This window comes from Adiantum capillus-veneris, chromosome 12, assembly GCF_014529385.1.
Source record: "Adiantum capillus-veneris isolate H3 chromosome 12, ASM1452938v2, whole genome shotgun sequence".
NCBI classification, from domain to species: domain Eukaryota; kingdom Viridiplantae; phylum Streptophyta; class Polypodiopsida; order Polypodiales; family Pteridaceae; genus Adiantum; species Adiantum capillus-veneris.
This window is the reverse complement of record NC_140942.1, coordinates 27,309,729-27,324,626: the sequence shown is the minus strand read 5'-3', so window position 1 is coordinate 27,324,626 and position 14,898 is coordinate 27,309,729. Positions and strand designations below refer to the sequence as shown.

Genomic DNA, 14,898 nt, shown 5'->3' with positions numbered 1-14,898 from the left:
ACGTTCTTGAGATTTTTCTAAAGCCTCCCAGACCTTGGCAAAAGCAATGTCTAAGTCTCTCGTGTACTGGTCAGCTTCAAAAATCTTATCTTTAGTGCTAAGAAAGGGTCGAACTTTCGGAGTACCTTCAATTATCTCAAATGGCACCTTCCCCGTCGAAGAGTGAACCATGTTATTGTAAGCAAATTCCACCAAAGGCCTAAACAATTCCCATTGAGTCTTCTGATCAGAGATGTAAGACTTCATTAAATCCAGATGTAACAAACTTGGACACTCCAAGTCAAGAATCAACCGCGACAGCACCAAATAACCACTTCAAAACAATTCACAGATCACAATAGATTTGCACTGGCCCGGCGGAGTTCCGTACCTAGAGATATTGGCCCCAAAGATTGGCGCCCCTTTCGGTATTTCTTTTTGTATTAATCAATCATCAAAGTACAAGAGAGCGGTTAGGGTTTCACTCTCAGACTCTGCGTCCAGATGCTCTGAGAAGTGAGGCCCTCACCACTAATTTAAAGGTTACAAGGGATGCCCAAAAGCAGAGCCCCAAAAGCTTTTAAAATCAAAAGCATCAGTTCTCTCTCTCTCTTAGAGACTCTTTTCTTTTTTTTTATAAAAAAAAAAAGCAAAAGCAAAATTCGCGTCGCTCATCATTTTCCAAAAAATAAAAAAATAAAAAAAAAATTAATAATCCGCCTCCGCGATTTCCGGAATTTAGGGTTTTTGGCAAAAATTAGGGTTTGCAAGAATTTTAGGGTTTCTGGCAGAAATTAGGGTTTCTGTTGTCCGCCACGTCATCACTTTGTGACACACCCCCCTCTTGAAAGCATTGTAATCGACCGCGATTACGCCTACAAAACCGACAAAAGCCATAAACCGTCTTAGCAGACACTGACTGTTAGTACCTACATACTAGGAACGCACATCTAGCACATGTACAAAATCGACAGTCACATCACACGACATCACAGGACATCACAGGACATCACATGACATTCAACATTCATTCGGATCTTAGACCATGATTTATCGGCAATGTAGCTAGCAATCACATCTAGGTCCAATCGGGACCTCATCGATGTCCGATTGACTAACCCCTATTGCAACCATCTCTATTCGAGATCAATCAGACTAAAATGCTGCAGTCATTTCGGCTATCAGTTCCTGCACTCACAAAAAGTCAAGAACAAATCAGTATCATAATCAAGAATTCCATTTCATAAAGTCATCCAGCAGAATACTGTCAGCTCTCAGTATCCCTGAAGCTCAAAGAGACATCAGTGACTTTAGTATCAAAATCGAGGCATCTGTTAACAAAGAAGTGGAGTGACTCCCCTCTTGTGCATCCCACTGCACCAGATCTTCGGCCAAGCTGAGTTCTGGGTTCCGTTTGGAGTAGACTATGCTAAACCAAAACATCGAGGTAAAGTTTCACAATCCGAGGAGTATCTGCTAGGTCCTCCTCCTCCATCCACTTCGCATCAAATGCAGGAAAGTTCTTGAACTTAACCAAGAACCGCCTTCGGACTTTACCCTTATTCTTCGTATCATTATGTGCCAAAATCTATTCAGGAACAAGGATCTCCTCGTTTTCTTCCACTTTGGGTTGCTCATCAGGCTCCCCATCATCAGGCACATCACCCTTAACAGGGTTCAAGAGACTCACATGCAATGCATTGTGAATCCTCCAAGTATCTGGCAGTTCCAATCGGAAGGAGACATCATTTATCTTGTCAGTGATCTGGAAAGGTCCGTAGTATCACATACTAAGCTTTGGAAAAAGCCTCTCCTTTCCCTTTTTCTTTCTTAGGCGTGCCTTCTCAAAAGTAAGAGCACCCAATCATCCTCCTTCAGTTTCCAGTCGCGACGATGGCGATCCGCTGCCTTTTTCTGTCGTTCTTGAGACTTCTGTAAAGTCTCGCGAACCTTGGCAAAAGCCGTATCCAAATCTCGCGAATATTCATCCGCTTCAAATTTCTAATCTTTCGTGCTCAGGAAGGATGGAACCTTCGTAGCAGTTTCAACAATCTCTCATGGCGTCTTCCCCGTCGAAGAGTGTATTGTGTTATTGTAGGCAAATTCCACCAAAGGTAAGTTCTTTTCCCATTGAGTCTTCTGATGCGAGATACAAGACTTCAATAAATCTAAAATCACCGAATTGGCAATCTCAGATTGCCCGTCAGTCTGCAAGTGGAACGATGACAAGAACTGCAACCGCGTGCCAATGTTCTCCCAAATTGCCTTCCAAAACAAACTCATAAATCTAGGGTCTCTGTCGGAGACAATCGTCTCAGGCGTGCCATGTAATCGGAAAATCATCGTGATCATTCTGTATTCTCGGGAGATCAAAAAAAATGAAATCCATTTCAATACTTTCCCAGGGGCGGGTGAGTATGGGTAAAGGCTGTAACAATCCCTGTGCTTTATGCCTGTCAAACTTGACCTTCTGGCATACCAAGCAACTGTGCACAAACTCTTCCACATCCTTCTTCAGTCTCCACCAAAAGAAATCTCTCTCTACCCCTTTCATGGTGGTAGCAATGCCGCGGTGACCCGTAAAAGGTGGACAGTGGCAATCAGTCATAACCTTTTCCCTCAACGGCTGTGTAACACACAACATAGTCTTTTTCATCAAGTAGCCTTCCCGAAGGGTGTATCCAGCTACTGTCTCCCCATCCCGTATCCGTGTGAAAATATCTGCAAAACCTGTATCTGTGGCATACTGATCAACCATATCCTCGAAGCTCCTATGATGTATCGCGGAAATAGCCAGAACCAACGGTTTCCGAGACAAAGCATCTGCCACCACATTCTTCTGTCCCTGCACATGGACAATCTGGAAGTGGAACTGTGACAAGATGTTCACCCACCGCATCTGCTTTTCCGAAAGCTGCTTCTGTGACAAGAAGTAGCGCAAACTCTGATGGTTTGAAAAGACAATAAAATCCGCTCCGAGTAGGTAATACCGCCACTGAGTAAGAGCATGGATAACTGCCAAAAGCTCTTTCCCATAGATCAGTGCTGTCATCTCAGGCCTAGAGAACAAACGGCTCTCGTAAGCTATGACATGGCCTTCTTGCATCAAGACCGCACCCAGACTACGACCACAAGCATAACAATATACTTCAAATGACTTCTGCAAGTCCGGCAAAGTCAAATCTGGTCCCGTAGTCAATTTCTCTTTCAATGTCCAAAAGGCAGTCACCTCTGTGGGTCCCCACGGAAAAGGTACTCCTTTCTGTGTCAAGGTATGCAAAGCGGAAGCAACCTCTGCAAACTTTCGTATGAACCGCCTGTAGTACGAACACAGTCCCAAGAAGCTTCTAACTTCATGGACATTCCTCAAATCGGGCCAATCACGGATAGTCTCTATCTTGGCCAGGTCCATTCGCACTCCTGCTGCTGACACAATGTGTCCCAAAAAGTGTATCTCTAGTAGGAAAAATTCACTTTTCTTAGCATTAATCACTAACGTGTGATCTCGTAATTGCCTGAAAGACTTGAAGCAGATGATCTCTGTGTTCCGCCTCATTCTTGGAGAAAACAATGATGTCGTCAAAGAAAGTGCCAACAAATAGTCTGTACTCTCGAAAAATCCTGTTCATCATCCGGTTAAATGTCGCAAGAGCATTGGTTAAGCCAAAAGGCATCACCAAAAACTCAAATAACCCAAAAGTCGTCCGAAAAGCTGTCTTGTAGACATCTCCTGGTGCTATCCTGATCTGACGATATGCACTCTTCAAGTCAATCCTGCTAAAGCACGAGGATCCGTGTAACCTGTCGAGTATATCATCGATCCTAGGAATCGGAAATCTGTTCTTGATGGTGATTTCGTTGAGAGTGCTATAATCGATACACATTCTCCAAGATCCGTCTTTCTTCAAAACCAACAACACTGGAGAGCAATACGGTGAAGTACTAGGCTGGACAAGACCCTTTTCCAAGAGGTCTTTCACTGAGTTCATAATCTTTTCATTCTGTACTCGGCTCACACGATAAGGTGGCCGATTCGGTGGCGTGCTTCCAGATATCAGATCAATGGTATGATCTTCAGGCCCTCTCAAAAGCAATCGGCATGAGCGTGGAGAAAAAAATCTTGGCGTTCTTTTCTTCAGGTCAAAACATATTCAACTTTTATCCATCGTTCAGTTCTCCCAAAAGAATGAGTAAGAAAACTGAAGTTCATCAAGTACAATCTCTAAGCCCTTCATTTATCAAAGTCGCTTTCTCGGCCCGGTAGTCAACCACGGCGTAGTTCTTGTGGTACCAAGGGATCCCGAGTAGAACGTCACTCACGTGCCCTGAACACCCCTGTCATTGCAAACAAAGTTTGCCAATGCTCGGTGTAATGGCAACATCCCATCCGGGTGCCAGCCGAACTACCTCCGCCTGTGGCGTCAGTCTGTCGGGCGTAGTTCCAAATCGAGCCGCCAATTCCAAGTGAAAAGAAGTTGGCCTTGGCTCCTTCAAAAGAGCTTCCTGATCCTTCGCTTTGCCCCGAAAGCGGCAAAGTTTGTACTTTCATTCATTAGATTCGGTGCAGGTCCCACGCCATGTGGTACTAGTTCTGCTTTTCTATCTGCCTTTTCTGCCACATTCCTCAGCTGCTCTCGAACTCTCAGACCTGTCGTCGTCTTTATCATTCTGTTCTTTCTGTGCCTTATCAGGGCACTTTGCGGAAATATGTCCATGTTCCCCGCATCCAAAGCACTTCCCCTCTCTGATGAAGTGAGCTGTCTCCTCAGGAGTAAGCTTGGGTCGTGCATCCTTTTTTTTTCTCTGGGTTGCTCTTTTTCATTCTACTTTCATTCCAAGAAGTCTGTTCGGCTCGTTGTGTCATGGCCTCATCTGTGGGGTAGCTCAGACTGCCAGAGTGAATGGCAAAGCCCCGCTTCGCATGACTCATCAACTCCTGAATAGAAGCTGACTTCTGTTCCAAGCAGTGATCTCGGATCTCTGTAGGTAGACCCAAGGTAAACCGCTCAATCTGTTCTCTGAACGAGATCTTCTTGAATGAAGAGGCGGGTAGAAAAGAGCTCCAGAATCTTTCACAATAAGAATTCACTGTATCGCTCTTGGTCATCCGGAGATGGTTCCAAGCAGCTCGTATATCTCGCTCAAACTCTTGAGTCAACCAAGAAGAAATAAAAAGCCTCTTGAATTTCAGCCATGTAACTGGCACAGTCTTGCTTAATAGAAGCGTGGACCACCAAGTACGAGCATTCCCCTCAGAGTAAGAGGCAGCTCTCCGAATCTTGGAGTGCTCTGAATAGCGTCCTCCCGCGAAAGCGATGTCAAACTGCTGTATAAAAGACAAAGCCTTCGAAGCATCTGAGTATCCTGAAAAGTATCAAACTTGATCGAGTGGCCACCTTCCTTAAACTCTCGGACTTTCTTGCTGTTATCTTCGAGAAAGTCATACTGGTTGGCTTTGTAAAAATTCTTCTTGTTCGCATAAAACTTTCCGTCATCGGAATCTGAGCTGTCTGTAGACGAGTCCTCAGTAGAACTGTCAGTCTCTGGGCGAGATGTAGCCTTCTTTGCCTTTTTCTTGCCCGTTCCGAAGCTTTGTGTCTTGCTTCGCTTTTTGCTTTTTTTTCTGTCTTCTTCGCTCTAATCCGAGGAGCTAGAAGAACTGTCAGAAGAAGAAGAAGAAGAACTGGGTACTCCTTCAAATCGAACACGCTTCTTCCGTTTCTTTGCTTTGTCGAATGTCGACTGACGACCCAAATATCCCGGGAAGTCAGTACCTTTGTTCTGCTTTTTGTCCTGCTTTTTGCCTTTCTTTTGCACGTCGAAAAGCTGAGCAATCCGTGCATCAACCACGTTCTCCAGTTCCTTCTCCGTATATTTCTTGGAGGCAGAAGGTTTCTTGAGAGCGGGTTTCGGGAGTGGTGTTGTGGTTCTCTGCCACTCCATCTGTACCTCTTTCAAAGAGGTCTGGTTCATATATTTTACCATCTTCGGGTCCTTGGCAAAATTGAGCATCATCTTTGTTGCATCGCCAATCAATTGACGACGCTCCATCTCTGTTTGCTCCGCCTGAGTAGGCCGAGGCGGGCCATACTCTCTGTCTGAATCTTCGTTGTGATCCCAGCCCGCATCTCCAGATGCAGAGGGAGTCGACTGATCATTGCCTGAAGCCATAGGTGCCGCGGAAAAAAATTCGGGGATCGGATTTCCCGTAGAAGAGAAATCGGCCGTGCTCTGATACCACTGTAACAAACTTGGACACTCCAAGTCAAGAATCAACCGCGACAGCACCAAATAACCACTTCAAAACAATTCACAAATCACAATAGATTTGCACTGGCCCGGCGGAGTTCCGTGCCTAGAGATATTGGCCCCAAAGACTGGCGCCCCTTTCGGTATTTCTTTTTGTATTAATCAATCATCAAAGTACAAGAGAGCGGTTAGGGTTTCACTCTCAGACTCTGCGTCCAGATGCTCTGAGAAGTGAGGCCCTCACCACTAATTTAAAGGTTACAAGGGATGCCCAAAAGCAGAGCCCCAAAAGCTTTTAAAATCAAAAGCATCAATTCTCTCTCTCTCTTAGAGACTCTTTTCTTTTTTTTTATTAAAAAAAAAAGCAAAAGCAAAATTCGCGTCGCTCATCATTTTCCAAAAAAAAAAAAAAAAAATCCGTCTCCGCGATTTCCGGAATTTAGGGTTTTTGGCAAAAATTAGGGTTTGCAGGAATTTTAGGGTTTCTGGCAAAAATTAGGGTTTTTGCTGTCTGCCACGTTATCACTTTGTGACACCAGAACAACTGAATTTGCAATCTCAAATAGCCCATCTGTCTACAGGTGGAATGATGACAAGAACTGCAAGCACGTGTCAATGTTCTCCCACATAGCCCTCCAAAACAACTCGTGAATCGGGAATCTCTGTCGGAGACTACTGTCTCAGACATTCCATGTAATCGAAATATCTGTGCAATGAACAATCTCGCTAAATGGTCCGGCTTGACTGTTTTCTTTACTAGAATGAAGTAAGCTTGCTTGCTAAATTTGTCAATGACAGTCGAAATGCCATCGTGCCCACTCTGTGTCTTCGAGAGATCAAAGATGAAATCCATTGCAATACTTTCCCAGGGACGGGTGGGAATGGATAAAGATTGTAGTAATCCCTGTGTCTTATGCCTGTCAGACTTGACCTTCTGGCATACTAAACAACAGAGAACAAAGGCGTCCACATCCTTCTTCAAACTCGGCCAAAAGAAATAACGCTCCACACCTTTCAAGGTGGTGTCGATGCCACGGTGAACCGTAAAAGATAGACAATGGCACTCGGTCAAAACCTTTTCCCTCAACGGCTGTGTGAGACACAACATCGTTTTCTTCATCAAGTAGCCATCTAGTATGGAATACCTTGGCAGTATCTCCCCATTCTATATCCTAATAAACACATCGGAAAAATCCGAATCGGTGGCGTACTGATCAACCATATCCTCAAAGCTTCTATGATGAATCGCGGAAATAGCCCAGACTAGGGGCTTCTGAGACAATGCATCCGCCACTAAGTTTTTATGTACATTAACATGAACAATTTGGAAGTGAAACTGTGACAAGATGTTAGCCCACCGCATCTCCTTTTCCAAAAGCTGCTTCTGTGACAAGAAGTACCGTAAACTCTGATGTCAATAAAGACCGTGAAATCGGCTCTAAGTAGGTAATGGCGCCACTGAGTAAGAGCATGGATAACTGCCAATAGCTCTTTCTCATAAATTTGTGCTACCAATCCTGGCCTTGAAAACATTCTGCTTTCATGAGCAATCACATGGCCTTCTTGCATTAAGACCGCTCCTAGACTACGACCACAAGCGTCACGATAAACTTCAAATGGCTTTTGCAAGTCTGGCAAAGCCAACACTGATCCAGTAGTCAAATTTTCCTTAAGTGTCTGAAAGGCAGTCACCTCTCTCAGCCCCCACGAGAAAGGGACTCCTTTCTGAGTCAATATGTGCAAAGGGGAAGCTACCTCTGCAAACTTCCGAATGAACCGCCAGTAGTAAGAACACAAGCCCAAGAAGCTTCTAACTTCATGAACATTCTTCAAGTCTCGCATATCGCGGATAGTCTCAATCTTGGCCGGGTCCATCTGTACTCCTGCTACTGAGACGATGTGTCATAGAAAGTGTATCTCCGGCAAGAAAAACTCGCTTTTTTTGGCATTGATAACTAATCTATGATCACGCAATGCCTGAAAGACGTGTAGCATATGGTGTCGATGTTTTGCTTCATCCTTGGAGAAAACTATAATATCATCAACGAAAGTGCCCACAAAAGATGGATGCTCTAGGAAAATCCTATCCATTATTCGGTTGAAAGTCCCTAGAGCATTGGTAAGTCCAAAAGGCATCACCAAAAATTTGTATAAAACAAAGCTTGTCCGAAAGGCTGTCTTGTAGACATCTCCCGAGACCCGGAGCGATTCTGATCTAATGATGGCCGCTTTTCAAATCAATCCTACTGAAACAAGAGGATCCCTGTAGTCAGTCAAGAATATCATCAATCCTTGGAATCGGAAGTCTGTGATTTTATTGAGAGCTCTATAGTCAATGCATATCCTCCAAGATCCGTCCTTCTTTAGTACTAGAAAACCGGAGTGCAGTAGGGTGAAGTACTCGGCTGGATGAGACCCTTTTCAAGAAGTCTTTCACTTGGTTCATGTTTTCTTCATTCCGGGCTCGACTAACAAGGTAGGGTGGCCAGTTCAATGGTGTGCTTCCAAGAATCAGATCAATAGTATGGTCCTCGGGACAAGATGGGGGTAACTCACCTGGCAGGCCTTCAGAGAAACAATCAGCATGTGTGTGCAGAAAATCTTGGCGTTGTTTGTCTAGTTCAGACATGTTTGTTCGATGTTCATCATTCAATTCTTTCAAATAGATTGAGTAAACAAAAAGACTGAAACCGATACAATGGGGATAGACTCGCCCTTCAATTCTACATCTAGTACATTTTTTTTGCCCTTCTCGTTTGTCAAAGTCGCTTTCTTGGCCCGATAGTCGACCATGGCGTTTTATGGTACCAAGGGATTCCGAGGAGGACGCCACACCCTTCCAAAGGCATGATGTAAAAGTAATGACATGCGTAATGGCTACATCCCGTCCGTGCACCGCTAGGACTGCCTTCGTCGATGGCCCCATCCTGTTGGGCGTAATCTCGAGCCGCGCCGCCAATTCAGGTGAAATGAAGTTGGCCTTGGCTCCTCCATCAAAAAAGACAAGGGCTTCCTGCTCTTTCACTTTGCCCCAAGCTCGGTAAAGTTTTGTACTTTCATCTATCTGGCTTGGATCGGTTCCCATGCAATTCGGTACCAGTCCTGCTTTCATCTTGCCTTTTCTGCCACGTTCCTCTGCTGCTCTAGAACTTTCTGGCCTTTCTTTAATCTGTCCTTGTTGTGCCTTTTTGGGGCACTTTGCGGAGATGTGTCCTGCAACCAAAACACTTTCCCTCTTTGTGATAGTTAGCCCTTTCTCTAAGAGTCAATCGGGGTCGCGTATCTTTCTTTTCCTGGGGATTCTTTTTCTTTCTATTTTCAGTGTTTGAGGTCTATCTGGTCCTCTGAGTCAAGATTTCATCAGTGGGGTAGGTCAAATTCCCCGAATGTATCGAGAACCCCCTTTTCGCATTGCCCATTAGTTGTTGAATAGAGTCAAACTTTTGTTCAAGGCAGTAATCTCAAATCTCTGTAGGGAGTCCGCAGCAAAACCGCTCAATCTGTTATTTAAAGGTGACCTTAAACGAAGAGATCGGTAGAAAAAAATCCCAAAACCTCTCGCAATATGCATTCAAAGAATCTCCCTTGGTCATCCGAAGATGATTCCAAGCAATTCTTACATCTCATTCGTACTCCCGGGTAAACCAAGAAGAAATAAAGAGCCGTTTGAATTTCAACCACTTGACTTGGGCTTCTTTCCTCAAAAGAAGAGTGGACCATGTTCGAGCATTTCTTTTTAAAAATGATGCATCCCTCCTGATCTTGGAGTGCTTTGAGTAATGCCCTCCAGAGAAGGCTATGTCAAACTGTTGGATCAAGACCAAAGCCCTCGGAGCATCTCGGAATCAAGAAAAGGATTCAAATTTTATTGAATATCCACCCTCTTTAAATTCCTTTGCCTTCTTGCTCTTATCTTCGAGGAAGTCGTATTGGTTAGCTCTGTAAAAGTGCTTCTTCTTCGCATAAAACATGTGATCGTCGGAGTCCGAACTGCCAGAGGATGACTCCTCTCTAGAGCTATCAGAATCTGGTCAGAACTCGAGCTTCTTTGCCTTTTTCTTGTTCTTTCCAAAGCTTTGCTTTTTGCTTCACTTCTTGCCCTTTCTATCCTCCTCACTCGAGTCGAAAGAGCTAGAAGAAATGTCAGAAGAAGAGGAAGAAGAATTGGGTAGTCCTTCAAACCGCACACGCTTCTTCTGCTTTCTTGGAATATGCAAAAGAAGATTGACGGCCCAAGTAACCAGGATAGTCAGTCCCCTTCTTGTGCTTCTTCAATTGCTTTTTCGATTGATTCTTCATATCCAAAAGCTAACTGATTTGGGTCTGAACCACCTCTTGAAGTTCATCTTTTGTAAACATCCTCGGAGTAGGAGGTGAAACCGGCCCGTGGGGCGGTAGGCTTTGGCTTTCACCCGAAATTCTTTACTTTATTTTAGACACACACACACACAGAGTACTTTCCAAAGGGAACCTGCGACAGGAGTTGAGCACACACACCGCTCGGAAGCTAGAATGCTCAAGCAAACGCTTACAACCTGTAGGCCCCAAAACTTGGCGCCCCTTTCGGTATTTCTTTATACTTTGAGAGGGTAAATTACAAAGTAGAGTCCTGGGAATTCTTTACCTGTATCCAGCTAGATACCACTTGGTTTGGCCAAATTTTGGCAAAACTTGCGCGAAACCTCTGTTGGAACTCACTTCCACTGGCATAAACCCTCTGATTTCTGCCCAAAAACAGTAAATTCAGCTCGCTTCAGCTCGCTGTATTTATTGGTTTTTGCCCTGTTTTCAGCCCTAAACAGTCTCCGAACTGTCCTCTGTCAATGGGGCACTGTTCCAAATGGTTCTGACGTCCGTATGGCTGAAAAACAGTCAAAATACAGCGCATAACCAGCGCTGAAATTGCACCTGTACGGTGAGATTATCACCCTCACCGGTGCCTGCTTTTGGAGTAGCAGTTAGCTACTCCTGTTCCTGCTCAAGGAGGCTCTTGCCTTAGCACAAAAGCATGAAACCACATAGCTGTACATCAGTCCAATGAAGAGCCCTCTTGTGGGGCATCACAAAACTGCACGTAGGGAAGAGAGAGAGCAGTGTGTAGTGTGCAGGTCATCACTCCTAGCACCACACTGTACATAGAGTGAAAAGGAAGCACTCCATAGCTCTTAACCTATGGCAAATTGCAAAATGAGGCCTCTCCCAGCTTAAAAATCAGCGCCCAATTTTTTGCAAGAGGAAAGTGCACCAAATTGTGCCAATTGGCACGATTACAAGCATTTTCCCGTTTCGGGTTGCCACCTAAAAATGTCACGTGACGCATCCAACCCTATGTGTCCGTGGACAAGCTACAGCACAACCAGGGTTCAATTCAATCAAGTCAGTCTAGAATAGGAAATGCTCTGGCACTTTTGTGAGTCTATTCGTAGACCGTGCTGCCCTAGCACTTAGATTAGATGCATATCCTCCGGTTGCACACAGCATGATCATCAGCACTACCATCAGAATCCATCAGGAGCATTTTCCAACGCAGTAAACCTATTTTGCCTATTTTTGACATTTTTCACTTATTATTTTTAAGTGACTTTTGTTGAAAACTAGGTAGGGCAATTTGCATAAGAGAATATATCAGGAAACCAGGGCTAGCATTCCACAGCGGAAGAGGCAGCAGGAACATTGCTCAACAGGCAACTTCTTAAGCAAGAGCCTACAAGCCTGGCGTTTTCAACAGGAAGCCCAGCGTTTTGGAGGTCCATCTTCAGCGATTTCAGCCCTTGTACTTCAGCGTTTTGACAACAATAGGACCAGCTTTTTGGGACAGTTTGCGTCGGCATTGCCAAGCATCAACTTCAGCGTTTTCCAGCCTGCTGTACCAGCGTTTTTCAGCCTGCTGTACCGGCGGTTTCAGCCCCATTAGTCGGTGTTTTCAGCCAAGATCTACAGCCGATTTCAGCCATCTGTAGCAGCGTTTTCATCATCCTGGTAGCAACATTTCCATCAGTCCTAGAGCAGTGACGCTGCTAATGGAAAAACATGTACAACACAAGATAGAGATTCAAGTCGTCGTTGCGACTCATTGCATCATAGTTTCCCAAGTTGCATCAGTGTCTTGTACCAGATTGTGCAATCAATAGCATAGACCACTCTCGCCATCGAGAGTGGGGCCCTTGGAGGAGTGTTTGACAACTTCCCGGTGTTGTATTCTCTTCTCTCTCTATCTGTCAATCTCAACACCTTCATTCACAATGTCATTCACTTTGTTTGTGTCCATTGCACTCTCTCACTAAAGGAACGGAAGGCTCTCCCTTCCGTAAGTAAAAGGAACCCTTGAGCACAGTTCGGAACACTCATCTTGAGCAAAGTTCAACATTCACTTCCGCTGCACCTTACAAAAAATCTCCTGACTGGTTGCCCAGTTGACTTCGCGGCAAAGTTGTAAAATGTTCCCCTTGTCATTCCGAAGGTAATGACGCGAACACATTTCACAGCCCAAAATAGCAGTTCCCTAATTTTTAGGAGATGCTTTCGTTGGGCTCCCACTGGTCATCTGACCATCTATCCTCATTGGGACCGCATCCAAAAATGCAATGTGCCCCAACTGTCAGATACTTTCTGTTGGTGATCCCACCTTGACTTTATGCCTTTATTGAGTTCACTTCCTAGTATCCACCAACTTGCTAGTGCGACGAGGGGACCTACATGACCTGGGACTGGGCCTAGACATCCTCTTACTATACAAATTCCAGTGCCGACCAACTTCCCGTCTGCAGGTGAAACTACCGTTCACATTGGCCATACAATGTCCGATTATTTGCAACTTCAAAAAGAGGTCTCAAAAATAAAACAAAAATCATTGGAAAGAAACCAACAACTAAGGTTACCAATTGCCACGTCCTCGTGACATAGTTAACAGTTACCACGTCCTCGTGACACGAGGTTTCTTGATTGGTGGTTCGGTGGCTTTCTGCCACTAAGTTAGCACTTCAGCCATGGACTGCTGGATCAAAAATTTTGCAAACTAGGGATCTTTAGCAAACCAAAGCATCTGCTTTCTGCACTCGTCAACCTGTTGTCGACGTTGCATCTCCAAAAGTTCATATTGTGTAGGCTGAGGTGGCCCGTACTCGTCTTTTGCTAAATCGCTTGAATTTGCCGTATTGCCTCCTCCTGCCTCAGCGGTTGCAGAAGAGGTCGATTGATTCTTTTCGGAATCCATAGGTTTCGCGAGAAAAGGGATCGGATTTCCCGGTAGAAGAGAAATCGGTCGTGCTTTGATACCACTGTTACAAACTTTGACACCCCAAGTCAAGATTCTGTCGCCACACAGCAAAGATTCACTTCAAAACACTTCACAAATTCAAGAGTCGACACGGCCCGGCGTAGTTTCCTGCCAAGAGATATTGGCCACAAAGACTGGCGCCCCTTTCAATATTTCCTTTCTATTATTCTTTGAGCAAAGTGCACTTCTTGCAGGTGCTCGCTCTCAGACTTTGCGTCCAGATGCTCTCAAAAGTGAACCCCCTTGGATCACTTATAAAGATTACAAGGGTTGCTAAAAGCAGAGCCCCAAAAGCATCACAACTTATAATCTGCCACAAAAAAGAAGAAGCACTGATTGCGGAAATCCGTACAACCACGCCATGTCAGCAGCCAACGTAAAACACGGAAAATCCGTACGCTGCCACGTCAATCAGTCAGCGCGTTTTCTGAGTCCGTACGGACTGCCTGCCAACGCACATTTTCGTGCGTCAGTATAGTCAACCACGTCATCACTTTTCCGAGTTGTGTCCAGGTTGCACTACCACGTCATCAATTTGTGACAACAAAGGCCCATATTCCACAAGCCAATCCAAACTGTGAGAAGTAGTATGAGGCAGTAGCTTTGCTTTAGGAGGCCCCTCCACCGTTAGCGAGCCTATGGGGGAGCCCTCTCAGTTGTAGAGCTCTTTCAGTGGTAGGCTCCATACAAAGGCGGCCTCAAGGTAGAGATCCAACAACTGAGGGCTATCCGCCAAGTCACCCTCCTCCAACTTGGCATTGTAGTCACACGGGACACATAAATGGGACCCAGGAAACGTGAAACCGAAACAGGTAAGAATTGCAATTCCTTGTGATGGTAAATTCACAACTATAACGCGCAAAGGGGATTGGAACAGGAAAAAGGAACATAGAATGGGGTAGACTGTTGTAGAGAAAGCCTCAGCCCATAACAGAAGCATGCCCAAGCATCAAGCCGCTTCACCGAGTATCTACCCTTTTGACTTTTGCTTTCGTGCGCCAAGACCTGATTTGGTAGAAGAACATCCTTGGTTTCTTCAACTTCAGGATGTCACGTCTTCACCTCTAATAACATAATAATGCATGCTTAACAAGAATAAAGCACCCACCTTCTCTCAGTCTATGGGCAAGAAAATAGGGTTACCAAGCCTCAAGCCACTTCACCGAGTATCTACAGACCATCTGCCCTTTGGAACTTTTGTTTTCGGGCACCAGGACCTGATTTAATAGAAGAACATCCTTGGTTTCTTCAACTTCAGGATGTCACGCCTTCAACTCTAATAACATAATAATGCATGGTTAACTAGAGTAAAGCACCCACCTTCTCTCAATCTGTGGGCAAGAAAATAAGGTTACTAAGTAAGTATTGAAAAACCCCATGGGAAGCTCCAACAC

At 44.9% G+C, this 14,898-nt stretch overlaps 1 protein-coding gene across 4 annotated transcripts in view; it reads right to left on the bottom strand.

Annotated features, from left to right (window-relative positions):
- LOC147445489 (Calcium-binding EF hand family protein) overlaps nt 1–14,898 on the bottom strand; it is a 31,563-nt gene that overhangs the window by 14,340 nt on the left and 2,325 nt on the right. The window lies entirely within an intron of this gene.